An 18811-nucleotide genomic window follows, 5' to 3' on the forward strand; every position below is an offset into this window, starting at 1 on the left:
CCGGAGAGTACAGAAGTAAAATGGTACCATTTCAAAGTTCCTAATACCTCATAAGCTTCTGAGCGGAAGCATGTATTAAATATATAAATTTTTCTAGAAAAGTAATAGTGGATATTGGTTTTCACCTCAGATGGGATTCGAACCCACAATCCCTGGCTTAGGGGGCCAGTGCCTTATCCATTAGGCCACTGAGGCACAGATGAACACTTGCAGTCTAGAGGCATTATTTAAATGTATTCAATCGTCAAACACTGGTGTCTGCACACAGGACATTTCTCAGTTCTCTCCATAAGTAAACTTCCCATTTTCATCCTCTTCCATCCCCGACTTTAACACTCTGTTCTGTGCTATAATGGAGGCTCTGCATTTCGCGCAAGTGGAGAGAAATTGGAGGAGAACCACTTTCGACTCAACACTTCTTCTTTCCTGGATGCTTTTCTCAATAAACTGGGCTTTGACAGTGGTATCAAGCCGTCCTTGTCTTCAGCAGGACACAGAAACAGGCACCAAGTCTGCTAACCAAGTTCAACCACACTCTGCAACTTAATAGACCAATGCTTTACAAATTAGCCAACTGTGTCATCAGCAAAGGCAGCAAATGTGCAAAACCTTTATAATTCTTCTGTAGTACTTTTCTTTCTCGTAGGCAAAATTAGCACTTTAACTGCACAAATCATACAGATTTTTACACTTGAAGCACTCCATGAACACATACTTACACACCTTGCATTTCATCTACACACCCTTAAGCTAAAAACCCATTCTGTCAAGTCAAAATTCTGCAACCCTATTACATATTCAGTGCGTGTATATAGAAGCACTTCTTAATGCCACTAACATGGACAAGATTTTAGGCTGAAGATGCAATCTAAATGACTGTGCAGTATGTACTCCACTTCATGAATAATTAGGAATGAGAACATGATGGCTATAAGAGTATTGGAAGAGCCTGCTTCCATTCTGAATGGAAAGCTGAGTTGTGTGACCATTGGCAAAAACCAACCACGAAGGGACTCGAACCCTCAATCTTCTGATCCGAAGTCAGACACCTTATCCATTAGGCCACGCGGTCATATGTCCTACTGTGCTTATTTTTATAATGTAGGTGGTATGCAAGGATGGGAAATATGATATTGATAGTTATTTAGGTTTACATCCCATTGTGTTTTTTCAGCTCCTTTCAATTAAAGCACTCTTTTGGAATCTATATAATGAGAATGTCACCAGTACGATAAGCTTTTGTTTTCTTTTTTGCATTTAAACCTCTTTCTTCATGAGATTAAAGCTCAGTTGTATGCTTTACATAGCTCTGGATATTTCCAGAAGTGGAGAGAAACTGTTTTGACAGTAGTACAAACTGCTCCTTTCTGGATATGCCAATTTACACACGCTCAAAGGTTGTATGTGTTTCATGAATCCTGCCTTGCCCTATTCAAGTAGCTGAAAGCCTGTCACCACCTCTAGAAACAACAGTTACACCAATCCAATTCAAATTATTTTTTCCAAAGGAATATCTTCTGCCGGGTCAAAGTTGCATCTGACAAAGATAGGTGTTTAAAAATCTACTTTGTAGTTTCAGAACACCAACATGAGTCCGGAGAGTACAGAAGTAAAATGGTACCATTTCAAAGTTCCTAATACCTCATAAGCTTCTGAGCGGCAGCATGTAATAAATATATAAATTTTTCAAGAAAGGTAATACTGGATATTGGTTTTTACCTCAGATGGGACTCGAACCCACAATCCCTGGCTTAGGAGGCCAGTGCCTTATCCATTAGGCCACTGAGGCACAGATGAACACTAGCAGTCTAGAGGCATTATTTAAATGTATTCAATCGTCAAACACTGGTTTCTGCACACAGGACATTTCTCAGTTCTCTCCATAAGTAAACTTCCCATTTTCATCCTCTTCCATCCCCGACTTTAACACTCTGTTCTGTGCTATAATGGAGGCTCTGCATTTCGCGCAAGTGGAGAGAAATTGGAGGAGAACCACTTTCGACTCAACACTTCTTCTTTCCTGGATGCTTTTCTCAATAAACTGGGCTTTGACAGTGGTATCAAGCCGTCCTTGTCTTCAGCAGGACACAGAAACAGGCACCAAGTCTGCTAACCAAGTTCAACCACACTCTGCAACTTAATAGACCAATGCTTTACAAATTAGCCAACTGTGTCCTCAGCAAAGGCAGCCAATGTGCAAAACCTTTATAATTCTTCTGTAGTACTTTTCTTTCTCGTAGGCAAAATTAGCACTTTAACTGCACAAATCATACAGATTTTTACACTTGAACCACTCCATGAACACATACTTACACACCTTGCATTTCATCTACGAACCCTTAAGCTAAAAACCCATTCTGTCAAGTCAAAATTCTGCAACCCTATTAAAAATTCAGTGCGTGTACATAGAAGCACTTCTTAATGCCACTAACATGGACAAGATTTTAGGCTGAAGATGCAATCTAAATGACTGTGCAGTATGTACTCCACTTCATGAATAATTAGGAATGAGAACATGATGGCTATAAGAGTATTGGAAGAGCCTGCTTCCATTCTGAATGGAAAGCTGAGTTGTGTGACCATTGGCAAAAACCGACCACGAAGGGACTCGAACCCTCAATCTTCTAATCCGAAGTCAGACACCTTATCCATTAGGCCACACCGTCATATGTCCTGCTGTGCTTATTTTTATAATGTAGGTGGTATGCAAGGATGGGAAATATGATATTGATAGTTATTTAGGTTTACATCCCATTGTGTTTTTTCAGCTCCTTTCAATTAAAGCACTCTTTTGGAATCTATATAATGAGAATGTCACCAGTACGATAAGCTTTTGTTTTCTTTTTTGCATTTAAACCTCTTTCTTCATGAGATTAAAGCTCAGTTGTATGCTTTACATAGCTCTGGATATTTCCAGAAGTGGAGAGAAACTGTTTTGACAGTAGTACAAACTGCTCCTTTCTGGATATGCCAATTTACACACGCTCAATGGTTGTATACGTTTCATGAATCCTGACTTGCCCTATTCAAGTAGCTGAAAGCCTGTCACCACCTCTAGAAACAACAGATACACCAATCCAATTCAAATCATTTTTTCCAAAGGAATATCTTCTGATGGGTCAAAGTTGTATCCGACAAAGATAGGTGTTTAAAAATCTACTTTGTAGTTTCAGAACACCAACATGACGCTGAAGAGTACAGAAGTAAAATGGTACCATTTCAAAGTTCCTACTACCTCATAAGCTTCTGAGCGGAAGCATGTAATAAATATATCAATTTTTCTGGAAAAGTAAGAGTGGATATTGGTTTTCACCTCAGATGGGACTCGAACCCACAATCCCTGGCTTAGGAGGCCAGTGCCTTATCCATTCGACCATTGAGGCACAGATAAACACTTGCAGTCTAGAGGCATTATTTAAATGTATTCAATCGTCAAACACTGGTGTCTGCACACAGGACATTTCTCAGTTCTCTCCATAAGTAAACTTCCCATTTTCATCCTCTTCCATGCCCAACTTTAACACTCTGTTCTGTGCTATAATGGAGGCTCTGCATTTCGAGCAAGTGGAGAGAAATTGGAGGAGAACCACTTTCGACTCAACACTTCTTCTTTCCTGGATGCTTTTCTCAATAAACTGGGCTTTGACAGTGGTATCAAGCCGTCCTTGTCTTCAGCAGGACAAAGAAACAGGCACCAAGTCTCCTAACCAAGTTCAACCACACTCTGCAACTTAATATACCAATGCTTTGCAAATTAGCCAACTGTGTCATCAGCAAAGGCAGCCAATGTGCCAATCCTTTATAATTCTTCTGTAGTACATTTCTTTCTCGTAGGCAAAATTAGCACTTTAACTGCACAAATCATACAGATTTTATACTTGAAGCACTCCATGGACACATACTTACACACCTTGCATTTCATCTACACACCCTTAAGCTAAAAACCCATTCTGTCAAGTCAAAATTCTGCAACCCTATTACATATTCAGTGCATGTACATAGAAGCACTTCTTAATGCCACTAACATGGACAAGATTTTAGGCTGAAGATGCAATCTAAATGACTGTGCAGTATGTACTCCACTTCATGAATAATTAGGAATGAGAACATGATGGCTATAAGAGTATTGGAAGAGCCTGCTTCCATTCTGAACGGAAAGCTGATTTGTGTGACCATTGGCAAAAACCGACCACAAAGGGACTCCAACCCTCAATCTTCTGATCCGAAGTCAGACGCCTTATCCATTAGGCCACGCGGTCATATGTCTTGCTGTGCTTATTTTTATAATGTAGGTGGTATGCAAGGATGGGAAATATGATATTGATAGTTATTTAGGTTTACATCCCATTGTGTTTTTTCAGCTCCTTTCAATTAAAGCACTCTTTTGGAATCTATATAATGAGAATGTCACCAGTACGATAAGCTTTTGTTTTCTTTTTTGCATTTAAACCTCTTTCTTCATGAGAATAAAGCTCAGTTGTATGCTTTACATAGCTCTGGATATTTCTAGAAGTGGAGAGAAACTGTTTTGACAGTAGTAAAAACTGCTCCTTTCTGGATATGCCAATTTACACACGCTCAAATGTTGTATACGTTTCATGAATCCTGACTTGCCCTATTCAAGTAGCTGAAAGCCTGTCACCACCTCTAGAAACAACAGTTACACCAATCCAATTCAAATCATTTTTTCCAAAGGAATATCTTCTGCCGGGTCAAAGTTGCATCTGACAAAGATAGGTGTTTAAAAATCTACTTTGTAGTTTCAGAACACCAACATGACTCTGAAGAGTACAGAAGTAAAATGGTACCATTTCAAAGTTCCTAATACCACATAAGCTTCTGAGCGGAAGCATGTAATAAATATATCAATTTTTCTGGAAAAGTAAGAGTGGATATTGGTTTTCAACTCAGATGGGACTCGAACCCACAAGCCCTGGCTTAGGAGGCCAGTGCCTTATCCATTAGGCCACTGAGGCACAGATAAACATTTGCAGTCTAGAGGCATTATTTAAATGTATTCAATCGTCAAACACTGGTGTCTGCACACAGGACATTTCTCAGTTCTCTCCATAAGTAAACTTCCCATTTTCATCCTCTTCCATCCCCGACTTTAACACTCTGTTCTGTGCTATAATGGAGGCTCTGCATTTCGCGCAAGTGGAGAGAAATTGGAGGAGAACCACTTTCGACTCAATACTTCTTCTTTCCTGGATGCTTTTCTCAATAAACTGGGCTTTGACAGTGGTATCAAGCCGTCCTTGTCTTCAGCAGGACACAGAAACAGGCACCAAGTCTCCTAACCAAGTTCAACCACTCTCTGCAACTTAATAGACCAATGCTTCACAAATTAGCCAACTGTGTCATCAGCAAAGGCAGCCAATGTGCCAATCCTTTATAATTCTTCTGTAGTACTTCTCTTTCTCGTAGGCAAAATTAGCATTTAACTGCACAAATCATACAGATTTTACACTTGAAGCACTCCATGAACACATACTTACACACCTTGCATTTCATCTACACACCCTTAAGCTAAAAACCCATTCTGTCAAGTCAAAATTCTGCAACCCTATTACATATTCCGTGCGTGTACATAGAAGCACTTCTTAATGCCACTAACATGAACAAGATTTTAGGCTGAAGATGCAATCTAAATGACTGTGCAGTATGTACTCCACTTCATGAATAATTAGGAATGAGAACATGATGGCTATAATAGTATTGGAAGAGTCTGCTTCCATTCTGAATGGAAATCTGACTTGTGTGACTATTGGCAAAAACCGACCACGAAGGGACTCAAACCTTCAATCTTCTGATCTGAAGTCAGACGCCTTATCCATTAGGCCACGCGGTCATATGTTCTGCTGTACTTATTTTTATAATGTAGGTGGTATGCAAGGATGGGAAATATGATATTGATAGTTATTTAGGTTTACATCCCATTGTGTGTTTTCAGCTCCTTTCAATTAAAGCACTCTTTTGGAATCTATATAATGAAAATGTCACCAGTACGATAAGCTTTTGTTTTCTTTTTTGCATTTAAACCTCTTTCTTCATGAGAATAAAGCTCAGTTGTACGCTTTACATAGCTCTGGATATTTCTAGAGGTGGAGAGAAACTGTTTTGACAGTAGTAAAAACTGCTCCTTTCTGGATATGCCAATTTACACACGCTCAAAGGTTGTATACGTTTCATGAATCCTGACTTGCCCTATTCAAGTAGCTGAAAGCCTGTCACCACCTCTAGAAACAACAGTTACACCAATCCAATTCAAATCATTTTTTCCAAAGGAATATCTTCTGCCGGGTCAAAGTTGCATCTGACAAAGATAGGTGTTTAAAATCTACTTTGTAGTTTCAGAACACCAACATGACTCTGAAGAGTACAGAAGTAAAATGGTACCATTTCAAAGTTCCTAATACCACATAAGCTTCTGAGCGGAAGCATGTAATATATATATCAATTTTTCTGGAAAAGTAAGAGTGGATATTGGTTTTCACCTCAGATGGGACTCGAACCCACAATCCCTGGCTTAGGAGGCCAGTGCCTTATCCAACACCACTGAGGCACAGATGAACACTTGCAGTCTAGAGGCATAATTCAAATGTATTCAATTGTCAAACACTGGTGTCTGCACACAGGACATTTCTCAGTTCTCTCCATAAGTAAACTTCCCATTTTCATCCTCTTCCATCCCCGACTTTAACACTCTGTTCTGTGCTATAATGGAGGCTCTGCATTTCGAGCAAGTGGAGAGAAATTGGAGGAGAACCACTTTCGACTCAACACTTCTTCTTTCCTGGATGCTTTTCTCAATAAACTGGGCTTTGACAGTGGTATCAAGCCGTCCTTGTCTTCAGCAGGATACAGAAACAGGCACCAAGTCTCCTAACCAAGTTCAACCACACTCTGCAACTTAATAGACCAATGCTTTACAAATTAGCCAACTGTGTCATCAGCAAAGGCAGCCAATGTGCCAATCCTTTATAATTCTTCTGTAGTACTTTTCTTTCTCGTAGGCAAAATTAGCACTTTAACTGCACAAACCATACAGATTTTTACACTTGAAGCACTCCATGAACACATACTTACACACCTTGCATTTCATCTACACACCCTTAAGCTAAAAACCCATTCGGTCAAGTCAAAATTCTGCAACCCTATTACATATTCAGTGCGTGTACATAGAAGCACTTCTTAATGCCACTAACATGGACAAGATTTTAGGCTGAAGATGAAATCTAAATGACTGTGCAGTATGTACTCCACTTCATGAATAATTAGGAATGAGAACATGATGGCTATAAGAGTATTGGAAGAGCCTGCTTCCATTCTGAACGGAAAGCTGAGTTGTGTGTCCATTGGCAAAAAGCGACCACGAAGGGACTCGAACCCTCAACCTTCTGATCCGAAGTCAGACACCTTATCCATTAGGCCACGCGGTCATATGTTCTGCTGTGCTTATTTTTATAATGTAGGTGGTATGCAAGGATGGGAAATATGATATTGATAGTTATTTAGGTTTACATCCCATTGTGTTTTTTCAGCTCCTTTCAATTAAAGCACTCTTTTGGAATCTATATAATGAGAATGTCACCAGTACGATAAGCTTTTGTTTTCTTTTTTGCATTTAAACCTCTTTCTTCATGAGATTAAAGCTCAGTTGTATGCTTTACATAGCTCTGGATATTTCCAGAAGTGGAGAGAAACTGTTTTGACAGTAGTACAAACTGCTCCTTTCTGGATATGCCAATTTACACACGCTCAAAGGTTGTATTCGTTTCATGAATCCTGCCTTGCCCTATTCAAGTAGCTGAAAGCCTGTCACCACCTCTAGAAACAACAGTTACACCAATCCAATTCAAATCATTTTTTCCAAAGGAATATCTTCTGCCGGGTCAAAGTTGCAGCTGACAAAGATAGGTGTTTAAAAATCTACTTTGTAGTTTCAGAACACCAACATGAGTCCGGAGAGTACAGAAGTAAAATGGTACCATTTCAAAGTTCCTAATACCTCATAAGCTTCTGAGCGCAAGCATGTAATAAATATATAAATTTTTCTAGAAAAGTAATAGTGGATATTGGTTTTCACCTCAGATGGGACTCGAACCCACAATCCCTGGCTTAGGAGGCCAGTGCCTTATCCATTAGGCCACTGAGGCACAGATGAACACTTGTAGTCTAGAGGCATTATTTAAATGTATTCAATTGTCAAACACTGGTGTCTGCACACAGGACATTTCTCAGTTCTCTCCATAAGTAAACTTCCCATTTTCATCCTCTTCCATCCCCGACTTTAACACTCTGTTCTGTGCTATAATGGAGGCTCTGCATTTCGCGCAAGTGGAGAGAAATTGGAGGAGAACCACTTTCGACTCAACACTTCTTCTTTCCTGGATGCTTTTCTCAATAAACTGGGCTTTGACAGTGGTATCAAGCCGTCCTTGTCTTCAGCAGGACACAGAAACAGGCACCAAGTCTGCTAACCAAGTTCAACCACACTCTGCAACTTAATAGACCAATGCTTTACAAATTAGCCAACTGTGTCATCAGCAAAGGCAGCCAATGTGCAAAACCTTTATAATTCTTCTGTAGTACTTTTCTTTCTCGTAGGCAAAATTAGCACTTTAACTGCACAATCATACAGATTTTTATACTTGAAGCACTCCCGGAACACATACTTACACACCTTGCATTTCATCTACACACCCTTAAGCTAAAAACCCATTCTGTCAAGTCAAAATTCTGCAACCCTATTACATATTCAGTGCGTGTACATAGAAGCACTTCTTAATGCCACTAACATGGACAAGATTTTAGGCTGAAGATGCAATCTAAATGACTGTGCAGTATGTACTCCACTTCATGAATAATTAGGAATGAGAACATGATGGCTATAAGAGTATTGGAAGAGCCTGCTTCCATTCTGAATGGAAAGCTGAGTTGTGTGACCATTGACAAAAACCGACCACGAAGGGACTCGAACCCTCAATCTTCTGATCCGAAGTCAGACACCTTATCCATTAGGCCACGCGGTCATATGTCCTGCTGTGCTGATTTTTATAATGTAGGTGGTATGCAAGGATGGGAAATATGATATTGATAGTTATTTAGGTTTACATCCCATTGCGTGTTTTCAGCTCCTTTCAATTAAAGCACTCTTTTGGAATCTATATAATGAAAATGTCACCAGTACGATAAGCTTTTGTTTTCTTTTTTGCATTTAAACCTCTTTCTTTATGAGATTAAAGCTCAGTTGTATGCTTTACATAGCTCTGGATATTTCCAGAAGTGGAGAGAAACTGTTTTGACAGTAGTACAAACTGCTCCTTTCTGGATATGCCAATTTACACACGCTCAAAGGTTGTATACGTTTCATGAATCCTGCCTTGCCCTATTCAAGTGGCTGAAAGCCTGTCACCACCTCTAGAAACAACAGTTACACCAATCCGATTCAAATCATTTTTTCCAAAGGAATATCTTCTGCCGGGTCAAAGTTGCATCTGACAAAGATAGGTGTTTAAAAATCTACTTTGTAGTTTCAGAACACCAACATGAGTCCGGAGAGTACAGAAGTAAAATGGTACCATTTCAAAGTTCCTAATACCTCATAAGCTTCTGAGCGGAAGCATGTATTAAATATATAAATTTTTCTAGAAAAGTAATAGTGGATATTGGTTTTCACCTCAGATGGGATTCGAACCCACAATCCCTGGCTTAGGGGGCCAGTGCCTTATCCATTAGGCCACTGAGGCACAGATGAACACTTGCAGTCTAGAGGCATTATTTAAATGTATTCAATCGTCAAACACTGGTGTCTGCACACAGGACATTTCTCAGTTCTCTCCATAAGTAAACTTCCCATTTTCATCCTCTTCCATGCCCGACTTTAACACTCTGTTCTGTGCTATAATGGAGGCTCTGCATTTCGCGCAAGTGGAGAGAAATTGGAGGAGAACCACTTTCGACTCAACACTTCTTCTTTCCTGGATGCTTTTCTCAATAAACTGGGCTTTGACAGTGGTATCAAGCCGTCCTTGTCTTCAGCAGGACACAGAAACAGGCACCAAGTCTGCTAACCAAGTTCAACCACACTCTGCAACTTAATAGACCAATGCTTTACAAATTAGCCAACTGTGTCATCAGCAAAGGCAGCCAATGTGCAAAACCTTTATAATTCTTCTGTAGTACTTTTCTTTCTCGTAGGCAAAATTAGCACTTTAACTGCACAAATCATACAGATTTTTACACTTGAAGCACTCCATGAACACATACTTACACACCTTGCATTTCATCTACACACCCTTAAGCTAAAAACCCATTCTGTCAAGTCAAAATTCTGCAACCCTATTACATATTCAGTGCGTGTACATAGAAGCACTTCTTAATGCCACTAACATGGACAAGATTTTAGGCTGAAGATGCAATCTAAATGACTGTGCAGTATGTACTCCACTTCATGAATAATTAGGAATGAGAACATGATGGCTATAAGAGTATTGGAAGAGCCTGCTTCCATTCTGAATGGAAAGCTGAGTTGTGTGACCATTGGCAAAAACCGACCACGAAGGGACTCGAACCCTCAATCTTCTGATCCGAAGTCAGACACCTTATCCATTAGGCCACGCGGTCATATGTCCTACTGTGCTTATTTTTATAATGTAGGTGGTATGCAAGGATGGGAAATATGATATTGATAGTTATTTAGGTTTACATCCCATTGTGTTTTTTCAGCTCCTTTCAATTAAAGCACTCTTTTGGAATCTATATAATGAGAATGTCACCAGTACGATAAGCTTTTGTTTTCTTTTTTGCATTTAAACCTCTTTCTTCATGAGATTAAAGCTCAGTTGTATGCTTTACATAGCTCTGGATATTTCCAGAAGTGGAGAGAAACTGTTTTGACAGTAGTACAAACTGCTCCTTTCTGGATATGCCAATTTACACACGCTCAAAGGTTGTATACGTTTCATGAATCCTGACTTACCCTATTCAAGTAGCTGAAAGCCTGTCACCACCTCTAGAAACAACAGTTACACCAATCCAATTCAAATCATTTTTTCCAAAGTAATATCTTCTGACGGGTCAAAGTTGTATCCGACAAAGATAGGTGTTTAAAAATCTACTTTGTAGTTTCAGAACACCAACATGACGCTGAAGAGTACAGAAGTAAAATGGTACCATTTCAAAGTTCCTAATACCTCATAAGCTTTTGAGCGGAAGCATGTAATAAATATATCAATTTTTCTGGAAAAGTAAGAGTGGATATTGGTTTTCACCTCAGATGGGACTCAAACCCACAATCCCTGGCTTAGGAGGCCAGTGCCTTATCCATTAGGCCACTGAGGCACAGATAACCACTTGCGGTCTAGAGGCATTATTTAAATGTATTCAACAGTCAAACACTGGTGTCTGCACACAGGACATTTCTCAGTTCTCTCCATAAGTAAACTTCCCATTTTCATCCTCTTCCATGCCCAACTTTAACACTCTGTTCTGTGCTATAATGGAGGCTCTGCATTTCGAGCAAGTGGAGAGAAATTGGAGGAGAACCACTTTCGACTCAACACTTCTTCTTTCCTGGATGCTTTTCTCAATAAACTGGGCTTTGACAGTGGTATCAAGCCGTCCTTGTCTTCAGCAGGGCAAAGAAACAGGCACCAAGTCTACTAACCAAGTTCAACCACACTCTGCAACTTAATATACCAATGCTTTGCAAATTAGCCAACTGTGTCATCAGCAAAGGCAGCCAATGTGCCAATCCTTTATAATTCTTCTGTAGTACTTTTCTTTCTCGTAGGCAAAATTAGCACTTTAACTGCACAAATCATACAGATTTTTACACTTGAAGCACTCCATGAACACATACTTACACACCTTGCATTTCATCTACACACCCTTAAGCTAAAAACCCATTCTGTCAAGTCAAAATTCTGCAACCCTATTACATATTCAGTGCGTGTACATAGAAGCACTTCTTAATGCCACTAACATGGACAAGATTTTAGGCTGAAGATGCAATCTAAATGACTGTGCAGTATGTACTCCACTTCATGAATAATTAGGAATGAGAACATGATGGCTATAAGAGTATTGGAAGAGCCTGCTTCCATTCTGAATGGAAAGCTGAGTTGTGTGACCACTTTTGCAAAAACCGACCACGAAGGGACTCGAACCCTCAATCTTCTGATTCGAAGTCAGACACCTTATCCATTAGGCCACGCGGTCATATGTCCTACTGTGCTTATTTTTATAATGTAGGTGGTATGCAAGGATGGGAAATATGATATTGATAGTTATTTAGGTTTACATCCCATTGTGTTTTTTCAGCTCCTTTCAATTAAAGCACTCTTTTGGAATCTATATAATGAGAATGTCACCAGTACGATAAGCTTTTGTTTTCTTTTTTGCATTTAAACCTCTTTCTTCATGAGATTAAAGCTCAGTTGTATGCTTTACATAGCTCTGGATATTTCCAGAAGTGGAGAGAAACTGTTTTGACAGTAGTACAAACTGCTCCTTTCTGGATATGCCAATTTACACACGCTCAAAGGTTGTATACGTTTCATGAATCCTGACTTACCCTATTCAAGTAGCTGAAAGCCTGTCACCACCTCTAGAAACAACAGTTACACCAATCCAATTCAAATCATTTTTTCCAAAGTAATATCTTCTGACGGGTCAAAGTTGTATCCGACAAAGATAGGTGTTAAAAAATCTACTTTGTAGTTTCAGAACACCAACATGACGCTGAAGAGTACAGAAGTAAAATGGTACCATTTCAAAGTTCCTAATACCTCATAAGCTTTTGAGCGGAAGCATGTAATAAATATATCAATTTTTCTGGAAAAGTAAGAGTGGATATTGGTTTTCACCTCAGATGGGACTCGAACCCACAATCCCTGGCTTAGGAGGCCAGTGCCTTATCCATTAGGCCACTGAGGCACAGATAACCACTTGCAGTCTAGAGGCATTATTTAAATGTATTCAACAGTCAAACACTGGTGTCTGCACACAGGAGATTTCTCAGTTCTCTCCATAAGTAAACTTCCCATTTTCATCCTCTTCCATGCCCAACTTTAACACTCTGTTCTGTGCTATAATGGAGGCTCTGCATTTCGAGCAAGTGGAGAGAAATTGGAGGAGAACCACTTTCGACTCAACACTTCTTCTTTCCTGGATGCTTTTCTCAATAAACTGGGCTTTGACAGTGGTATCAAGCCGTCCTTGTCTTCAGCAGGGCAAAGAAACAGGCACCAAGTCTACTAACCAAGTTCAACCACACTCTGCAACTTAATATACCAATGCTTTGCAAATTAGCCAACTGTGTCATCAGCAAAGGCAGCCAATGTGCCAATCCTTTATAATTCTTCTGTAGTACTTTTCTTTCTCGTAGGCAAAATTAGCACTTTAACTGCACAAATCATACAGATTTTATACTTGAAGCACTCCATGGACACATACTTACACACCTTGCATTTCATCTACACACCCTTAAGCTAAAAACCCATTCTGTCAAGTCAAAATTCTGCAACCCTATTACATATTCTGTGCGTGTACATAGAAGCACTTCTTAATGCCAATAACATGGACAAGATTTTAGGCTGAAGATGCAATCTAAATGACTGTGCAGTATGTACTCCACTTCATGAATAATTAGGAATGAGAACAGGATGGCTATAAGAGTATTGGAAGAGCCTGCTTCCATTCTGAAAGGAAATCAGAGTTGTGTGACCATTGGCAAAAACCGACCATGAAGGGACTCGAACCCTCAATCTTCTGATCCAAAGTCAGTCGCCTTATCCATTAGGCCACGCGGTCATATGTCCTTCTGTGCTTATTTTTATAATGTAGGTGGTATGAAAGGATGGGAAATATGATATTGATAGTTATTTAGGTTTACATCCCATTGTGTGTTTTCAGCTCCTTTCAATTAAAGCACTCTTTTGGAATCTATATAATGAAAATGTCTCCAGTACGATAAGCTTTTGTTTTCTTTTTTGCATTTAAACCTCTTTCTTCATGAGAATAAAGCTCAGTTGTATGCTTTCCATAGCTCTGGATATTTCTAGAGGTGGAGAGAAACTGTTTTGACAGTAGTAAAAACTGCTCCTTTCTGGATATGCCAATTTACACACGCTCAAAGGTTGTATACATTTCATGAATCCTGACTTGCCCTATTCAAGTAGCTGAAAGCCTGTCACCACCTCTAGAAACAACAGTTACACCAATCGAATTCAAATCATTTTTTCCAAAGGAATATCTTCTGCCGGGTCAAAGTTGCATCTGACAAAGATAGGTGTTTAAGAATATACTTTGTAGTTTCAGAACACCAACATGACTCTGAAGAGTACAGAAGTAAAATGGTACCATTTCAAAGTTCCTAATACCACATAAGCTTCTGAGCGGAAGCATGTAATAAATATACCAATTTTTCTGGAAAAGTAAGAATGGATATTGGTTTTCACCTCAGATGGGACTCGAACCCAAAATCCCTGGCTTAGGAGGCCAGTGCCCTATCCATTAGGCCACTGAGGCACATATAAACACTTGCAGTCTAGAGGCATTATTTAAATGTTTTCAATCGTCAAACACTGGTGTCTGCACACAGGACATTTCTCAGTTCTCTCCATAAGTAAACTTCCCATTTTCATCCTCTTCCATCCCCAACTTTAACACTCTGTTCTGTGCTATAATGGAGGCTCTGCATTTCGCGCAAGTGGAGAGAAATTGGAGGAGAACCACTTTCGACTCAACACTTCTTCTTTCCTGGATGCTTTTCTCAATAAACTGGGCTTTGACAGTGGTATCAAGCCGTCCTTGTCTTCAGCAGGACACAGAAACAGGCACCAAGTCTCCTAACCAAGTTCAACCACACTCTGCAACTTAATAGACCAATGCTTCACAAATTAGCCAACTGTGTCATCAGCAAAGGCAGCCAATGTGCCAATCCTTTATAATTCTTCTGTAGTACTTCTCTTTCTCGTAGGCAAAATTAGCACTTTAACTGCACAAATCATACAGATTTTACACTTGAAGCACTCCATGAACACATACTTACACACCTTGCATTTCATCTACACACCCTTAAGCTAAAAACCCATTCTGTCAAGTCAAAATTCTGCAACCCTATTACATATTCCGTGCGTGTACATAGAAGCACTTCTTAATGCCACTAACATGAACAAGATTTTAGGCTGAAGATGAAATCTAAATGACTGTGCAGTATGTACTCCACTTCATGAATAATTAGGAATAAGAACATGATGGCTATAGGAGTATTGGAAGAGCCTGCTTCCATTCTGAATGGAAATCTGAGTTGTGTGACCATTGGCAAAAACCGACCACGAAGGGACTCGAACCCTCAATCTTCTGATACGAAGTCAGACGCCTTATCCATTAGGCCACGCGGTCATATGTCCTGCTGTGCTTATTTTTATAATGTAGGTGGTATGAAAGGATGGGAAATATGATATTGATAGTTATTTAGGTTTACATCCCATTGTGTGTTTTCAGCTCCTTTCAATTAAAGCACTCTTTTGGAATCTATATAATGAAAATGTCTCCAGTACGATAAGCTTTTGTTTTCTTTTTTGCATTTAAACCTCTTTCTTCATGAGAATAAAGCTCAGTTGTATGCTTTACATAGCTCTGGATATTTCTAGAGGTGGAGAGAAACTGTTTTGACAGTAGTAAAAACTGCTCCTTTCTGGATATGCCAATTTACACACGCTCAACGGTTGTATACGTTTCATGAATCCTGACTTGCCCTATTCAAGTAGCTGAAAGCCTGTCACCACCTCTAGAAACAACAGTTACACCAATCCAATTCAAATCATTTTTTCCAAAGGAATATCTTCTGCCGGGTCAAAGTTGCATCTGACAAAGATAGGTGTTTAAGAATCTACTTTGTAGTTTCAGAACACCAACATGACTCTGAAGAGTACAGAAGTAAAATGGTACCATTTCAAAGTTCCTAATACCACATAAGCTTCTGAGCGGAAGCATGTAATAAATATACCAATTTTTCTGGAAAAGTAAGAATGGATATTGGTTTTCACCTCAGATGGGACTCGAACCCACAATCCCTGGCTTAGGAGGCCAGTGCCTTATCCATTAGGCCACTGAGGCACATATGAACACTTGCAGTCTAGAGGCATTATTTAAATGTATTCAATCGTCAAACACTGGTGTCTGCACACAGGACATTTCTCAGTTCTCTCCATAAGTAAACTTCCCATTTTCATCCTCTTCCATCCCCAACTTTAACACTTTGTTCTGTGCTATAATGGAGGCTCTGCATTTCGCGCAAGTGGAGAGAAATTGGAGGAGAACCACTTTCGACTCAACACTTCTTCTTTCCTGGATGCTTTTCTCAATAAACTGGGCTTTGACAGTGGTATCAAGCCGTCCTTGTCTTCAGCAGGACACAGAAACAGGCACCAAGTCTCCTAACCAAGTTCAACCACACTCTGCAACTTAATAGACCAATGCTTCACAAATTAGCCAACTGTGTCATCAGCAAAGGCAGCCAATGTGCCAATCCTTTATAATTCTTCTGTAGTACTTCTCTTTCTCGTAGGCAAAATTAGCACTTTAACTGCACAAATCATACAGATTTTACACTTGAAGCACTCCATGAACACATACTTACACACCTTGCATTTCATCTACACACCCTTAAGCTAAAAACCCATTCTGTCAAGTCAAAATTCTGCACCCTATTACATATTCCGTGCGTGTACATAGAAGCACTTCTTAATGCCACTAACATGAACAAGATTTTAGGCTGAAGATGCAATCTAAATGACTGTGCAGTATGTACTCCACTTCATGAATAATTAGGAATAAGAACATGATGGCTATAGGAGTATTGGAAGAGCCTGCTTCCATTCTGAATGGAAATCTGAGTTGTGTGACCATTGGCAAAAACCGACCACGAAGGGACTCGAACCCTCAATCTTCTGATACGAAGTCAGACGCCTTATCCATTAGGCTACGCGGTCATATGTCCTGCTGTGATTATTTTTATAATGTAGGTGGTATGCAAGGATGGGAAATATGATATTGATAGTTATTTAGGTTTACATCCCATTGTGTGTTTTCAGCTCCTTTCAATTAAATCACTCTTTTGGAATCTATATAATGAGAATGTCACCAGTACGATAAGCTTTTGTTTTCTTTTTTGCATTTAAACCTCTTTCTTCATGAGAATAAAGCTCAGTTGTATGCTTTACATAGCTCTGGATATTTCTAGAGGTGGAGAGAAACTGTTTTGACAGTAATAAAAACTGCTCCTTTCTGGATATGCCAATTTACACACGCTCAAAGGTTGTATACGTTTCATGAATCCTGACTTGCCCTATTCAAGTAGCTGAAAGCCTGTCACCACCTCTAGAAACAACAGTTACACCAATCCAATTCAAATCATTTTTTCCAATGGAATATCTTCTGCCGGGTCAAAGTTGCATCTGACAAAGATAGGTGTTTAAAAATCTACTTTGTAGTTTCAGAACACCAACATGACTCTGAAGAGTACAGAAGTAAAATGGTACCATTTCAAAGTTCCTAATACCACATAAGCTTCTGAGCGGAAGCGTGTAATAGGTAAGGAGGTGGATTGGCCATCTTGTTCAAAACCCACCTGAATATTACTATTAAGAAAATCACCAATATTGGTCTGATTGAAGCCATTTATTTCTCTGTTGCTGATTCTGCCGCAGTCTACCTTACCGGCATCCTAGTTTACAACCCCCCTAAAGCCTCTCCCTCTGCCCTATCACAACTGGTGCACGTCATCACGGACCTATCCCTTAAGCACCCACACTTCATAGTTTTGGGTGATTTTAACCTCCACGTTGATGACCCCACCTGTACTCAAGCCGCACGTTTTCTCGACTCTCTTCAGAGCCTGAGTCTGACGCAACTCATCCATGGTCCGACGCACGTAGCGGGCCACACATTAGACCTTATTTTTTCCAACCTCCCAGGGACCATTACTCATCCTTCCCTCCCCCTTACATGGACCGATCACTTTTTGCTTGCGTTCAACATTCCTATCCCTCAGGCACCTATCCCGGTGGAACTGGGTTCAGACTATAGAAGAAAATGGCATAAGGTCACCTGCACTACCCTAGAGCCAATATTCAGCTGCCCTTTGGAGTCTTACTTAGGAAATATTGATGCCTGTGTCACTAAGTTTAACACGACCTTATCGGCTGCGATCGATGAAATTGCCCCTTGTACATCTATGTCATCTGCAAGATCCCGCCCATCTGCTCCTTGGTTTTCAGATGCTCTACGTAAAGAAAAAAGCCATTGTAAAAAACTCGAACGCAAATGGAGACTTACGTGTGACTCTGAGGCAAAAACTATCTACAGAACGGCCCTTAGGAAATTTACTAAATCAAAAAAACTGGCCATGAAAGAGTTTTTTGTCTCACAAATTAAAGACGCAGACAATTCGGTAAAAACACTGTTTAAAATTGTCAAGGATTTTGTAAAACCCCCTGCTATGACACCTAATAACCTTGCCAGTCAGTCTCTTTGCAATGGACTATCAGACTTCTTTCAAGAAAAAATTGACAAAATCGCATCCTCCTTCCCTCCAGCTGTAGCTCCTGACCTTTCCCTTTCCCCGGTTTCAACTAACCAGGACACTGCTCCTACATTAGTGGCCTTTAAGGATCTCACTCCTAATCTTGCACGTAAACTACTATTACAGTGCAAATCTGGTTCCCCTTTGGACCCGGTTCCCTCAAAAATTATGAGTGAGTTGTCTACCTTACTGTTAGAGCCACTCACTTCCATTTGG

General features: G+C 39.9%; 16 non-coding genes across 16 annotated transcripts; all 16 read right to left on the reverse strand.

Moving 5' to 3' along the window:
* Nucleotides 1-122: 122 nt before the first annotated feature.
* Nucleotides 123-195, reverse strand: TRNAR-CCU (transfer RNA arginine (anticodon CCU)). Its single transcript has one exon. It is a non-coding gene; the product is annotated as a tRNA-Arg (tRNA).
* An 804-nt stretch (nt 196-999) lies between these two features.
* On the reverse strand, nt 1000-1072 carry TRNAR-UCG (transfer RNA arginine (anticodon UCG)). Its single transcript has one exon. It is a non-coding gene; the product is annotated as a tRNA-Arg (tRNA).
* A 644-nt stretch (nt 1073-1716) lies between these two features.
* On the reverse strand, nt 1717-1789 carry TRNAR-CCU (transfer RNA arginine (anticodon CCU)). Its single transcript has one exon. It is a non-coding gene; the product is annotated as a tRNA-Arg (tRNA).
* A 1521-nt stretch (nt 1790-3310) lies between these two features.
* TRNAR-CCU (transfer RNA arginine (anticodon CCU)) lies at nt 3311-3383 on the reverse strand. The gene has a single exon. It is a non-coding gene; the product is annotated as a tRNA-Arg (tRNA).
* A 3986-nt stretch (nt 3384-7369) lies between these two features.
* TRNAR-UCG (transfer RNA arginine (anticodon UCG)) lies at nt 7370-7442 on the reverse strand. Its single transcript has one exon. It is a non-coding gene; the product is annotated as a tRNA-Arg (tRNA).
* A 644-nt stretch (nt 7443-8086) lies between these two features.
* TRNAR-CCU (transfer RNA arginine (anticodon CCU)) lies at nt 8087-8159 on the reverse strand. The gene has a single exon. It is a non-coding gene; the product is annotated as a tRNA-Arg (tRNA).
* An 803-nt stretch (nt 8160-8962) lies between these two features.
* TRNAR-UCG (transfer RNA arginine (anticodon UCG)) lies at nt 8963-9035 on the reverse strand. Its single transcript has one exon. It is a non-coding gene; the product is annotated as a tRNA-Arg (tRNA).
* Nucleotides 9036-9679: 644 nt separating this feature from the next.
* TRNAR-CCU (transfer RNA arginine (anticodon CCU)) lies at nt 9680-9752 on the reverse strand. Its single transcript has one exon. It is a non-coding gene; the product is annotated as a tRNA-Arg (tRNA).
* An 804-nt stretch (nt 9753-10556) lies between these two features.
* TRNAR-UCG (transfer RNA arginine (anticodon UCG)) lies at nt 10557-10629 on the reverse strand. The gene has a single exon. It is a non-coding gene; the product is annotated as a tRNA-Arg (tRNA).
* A 644-nt stretch (nt 10630-11273) lies between these two features.
* Nucleotides 11274-11346, reverse strand: TRNAR-CCU (transfer RNA arginine (anticodon CCU)). The gene has a single exon. It is a non-coding gene; the product is annotated as a tRNA-Arg (tRNA).
* Nucleotides 11347-12152: 806 nt separating this feature from the next.
* On the reverse strand, nt 12153-12225 carry TRNAR-UCG (transfer RNA arginine (anticodon UCG)). Its single transcript has one exon. It is a non-coding gene; the product is annotated as a tRNA-Arg (tRNA).
* Nucleotides 12226-12869: 644 nt separating this feature from the next.
* Nucleotides 12870-12942, reverse strand: TRNAR-CCU (transfer RNA arginine (anticodon CCU)). Its single transcript has one exon. It is a non-coding gene; the product is annotated as a tRNA-Arg (tRNA).
* A 1520-nt stretch (nt 12943-14462) lies between these two features.
* TRNAR-CCU (transfer RNA arginine (anticodon CCU)) lies at nt 14463-14535 on the reverse strand. The gene has a single exon. It is a non-coding gene; the product is annotated as a tRNA-Arg (tRNA).
* Nucleotides 14536-15338: 803 nt separating this feature from the next.
* TRNAR-UCG (transfer RNA arginine (anticodon UCG)) lies at nt 15339-15411 on the reverse strand. The gene has a single exon. It is a non-coding gene; the product is annotated as a tRNA-Arg (tRNA).
* Nucleotides 15412-16055: 644 nt separating this feature from the next.
* Nucleotides 16056-16128, reverse strand: TRNAR-CCU (transfer RNA arginine (anticodon CCU)). Its single transcript has one exon. It is a non-coding gene; the product is annotated as a tRNA-Arg (tRNA).
* Nucleotides 16129-16930: 802 nt separating this feature from the next.
* TRNAR-UCG (transfer RNA arginine (anticodon UCG)) lies at nt 16931-17003 on the reverse strand. Its single transcript has one exon. It is a non-coding gene; the product is annotated as a tRNA-Arg (tRNA).
* Between the last annotated feature and the right edge of the window lie 1808 nt (nt 17004-18811).

This window comes from Lissotriton vulgaris, chromosome 5 (genome assembly GCF_964263255.1).
Source record: "Lissotriton vulgaris chromosome 5, aLisVul1.2, whole genome shotgun sequence".
Lineage (NCBI taxonomy): Eukaryota > Metazoa > Chordata > Amphibia > Caudata > Salamandridae > Lissotriton > Lissotriton vulgaris.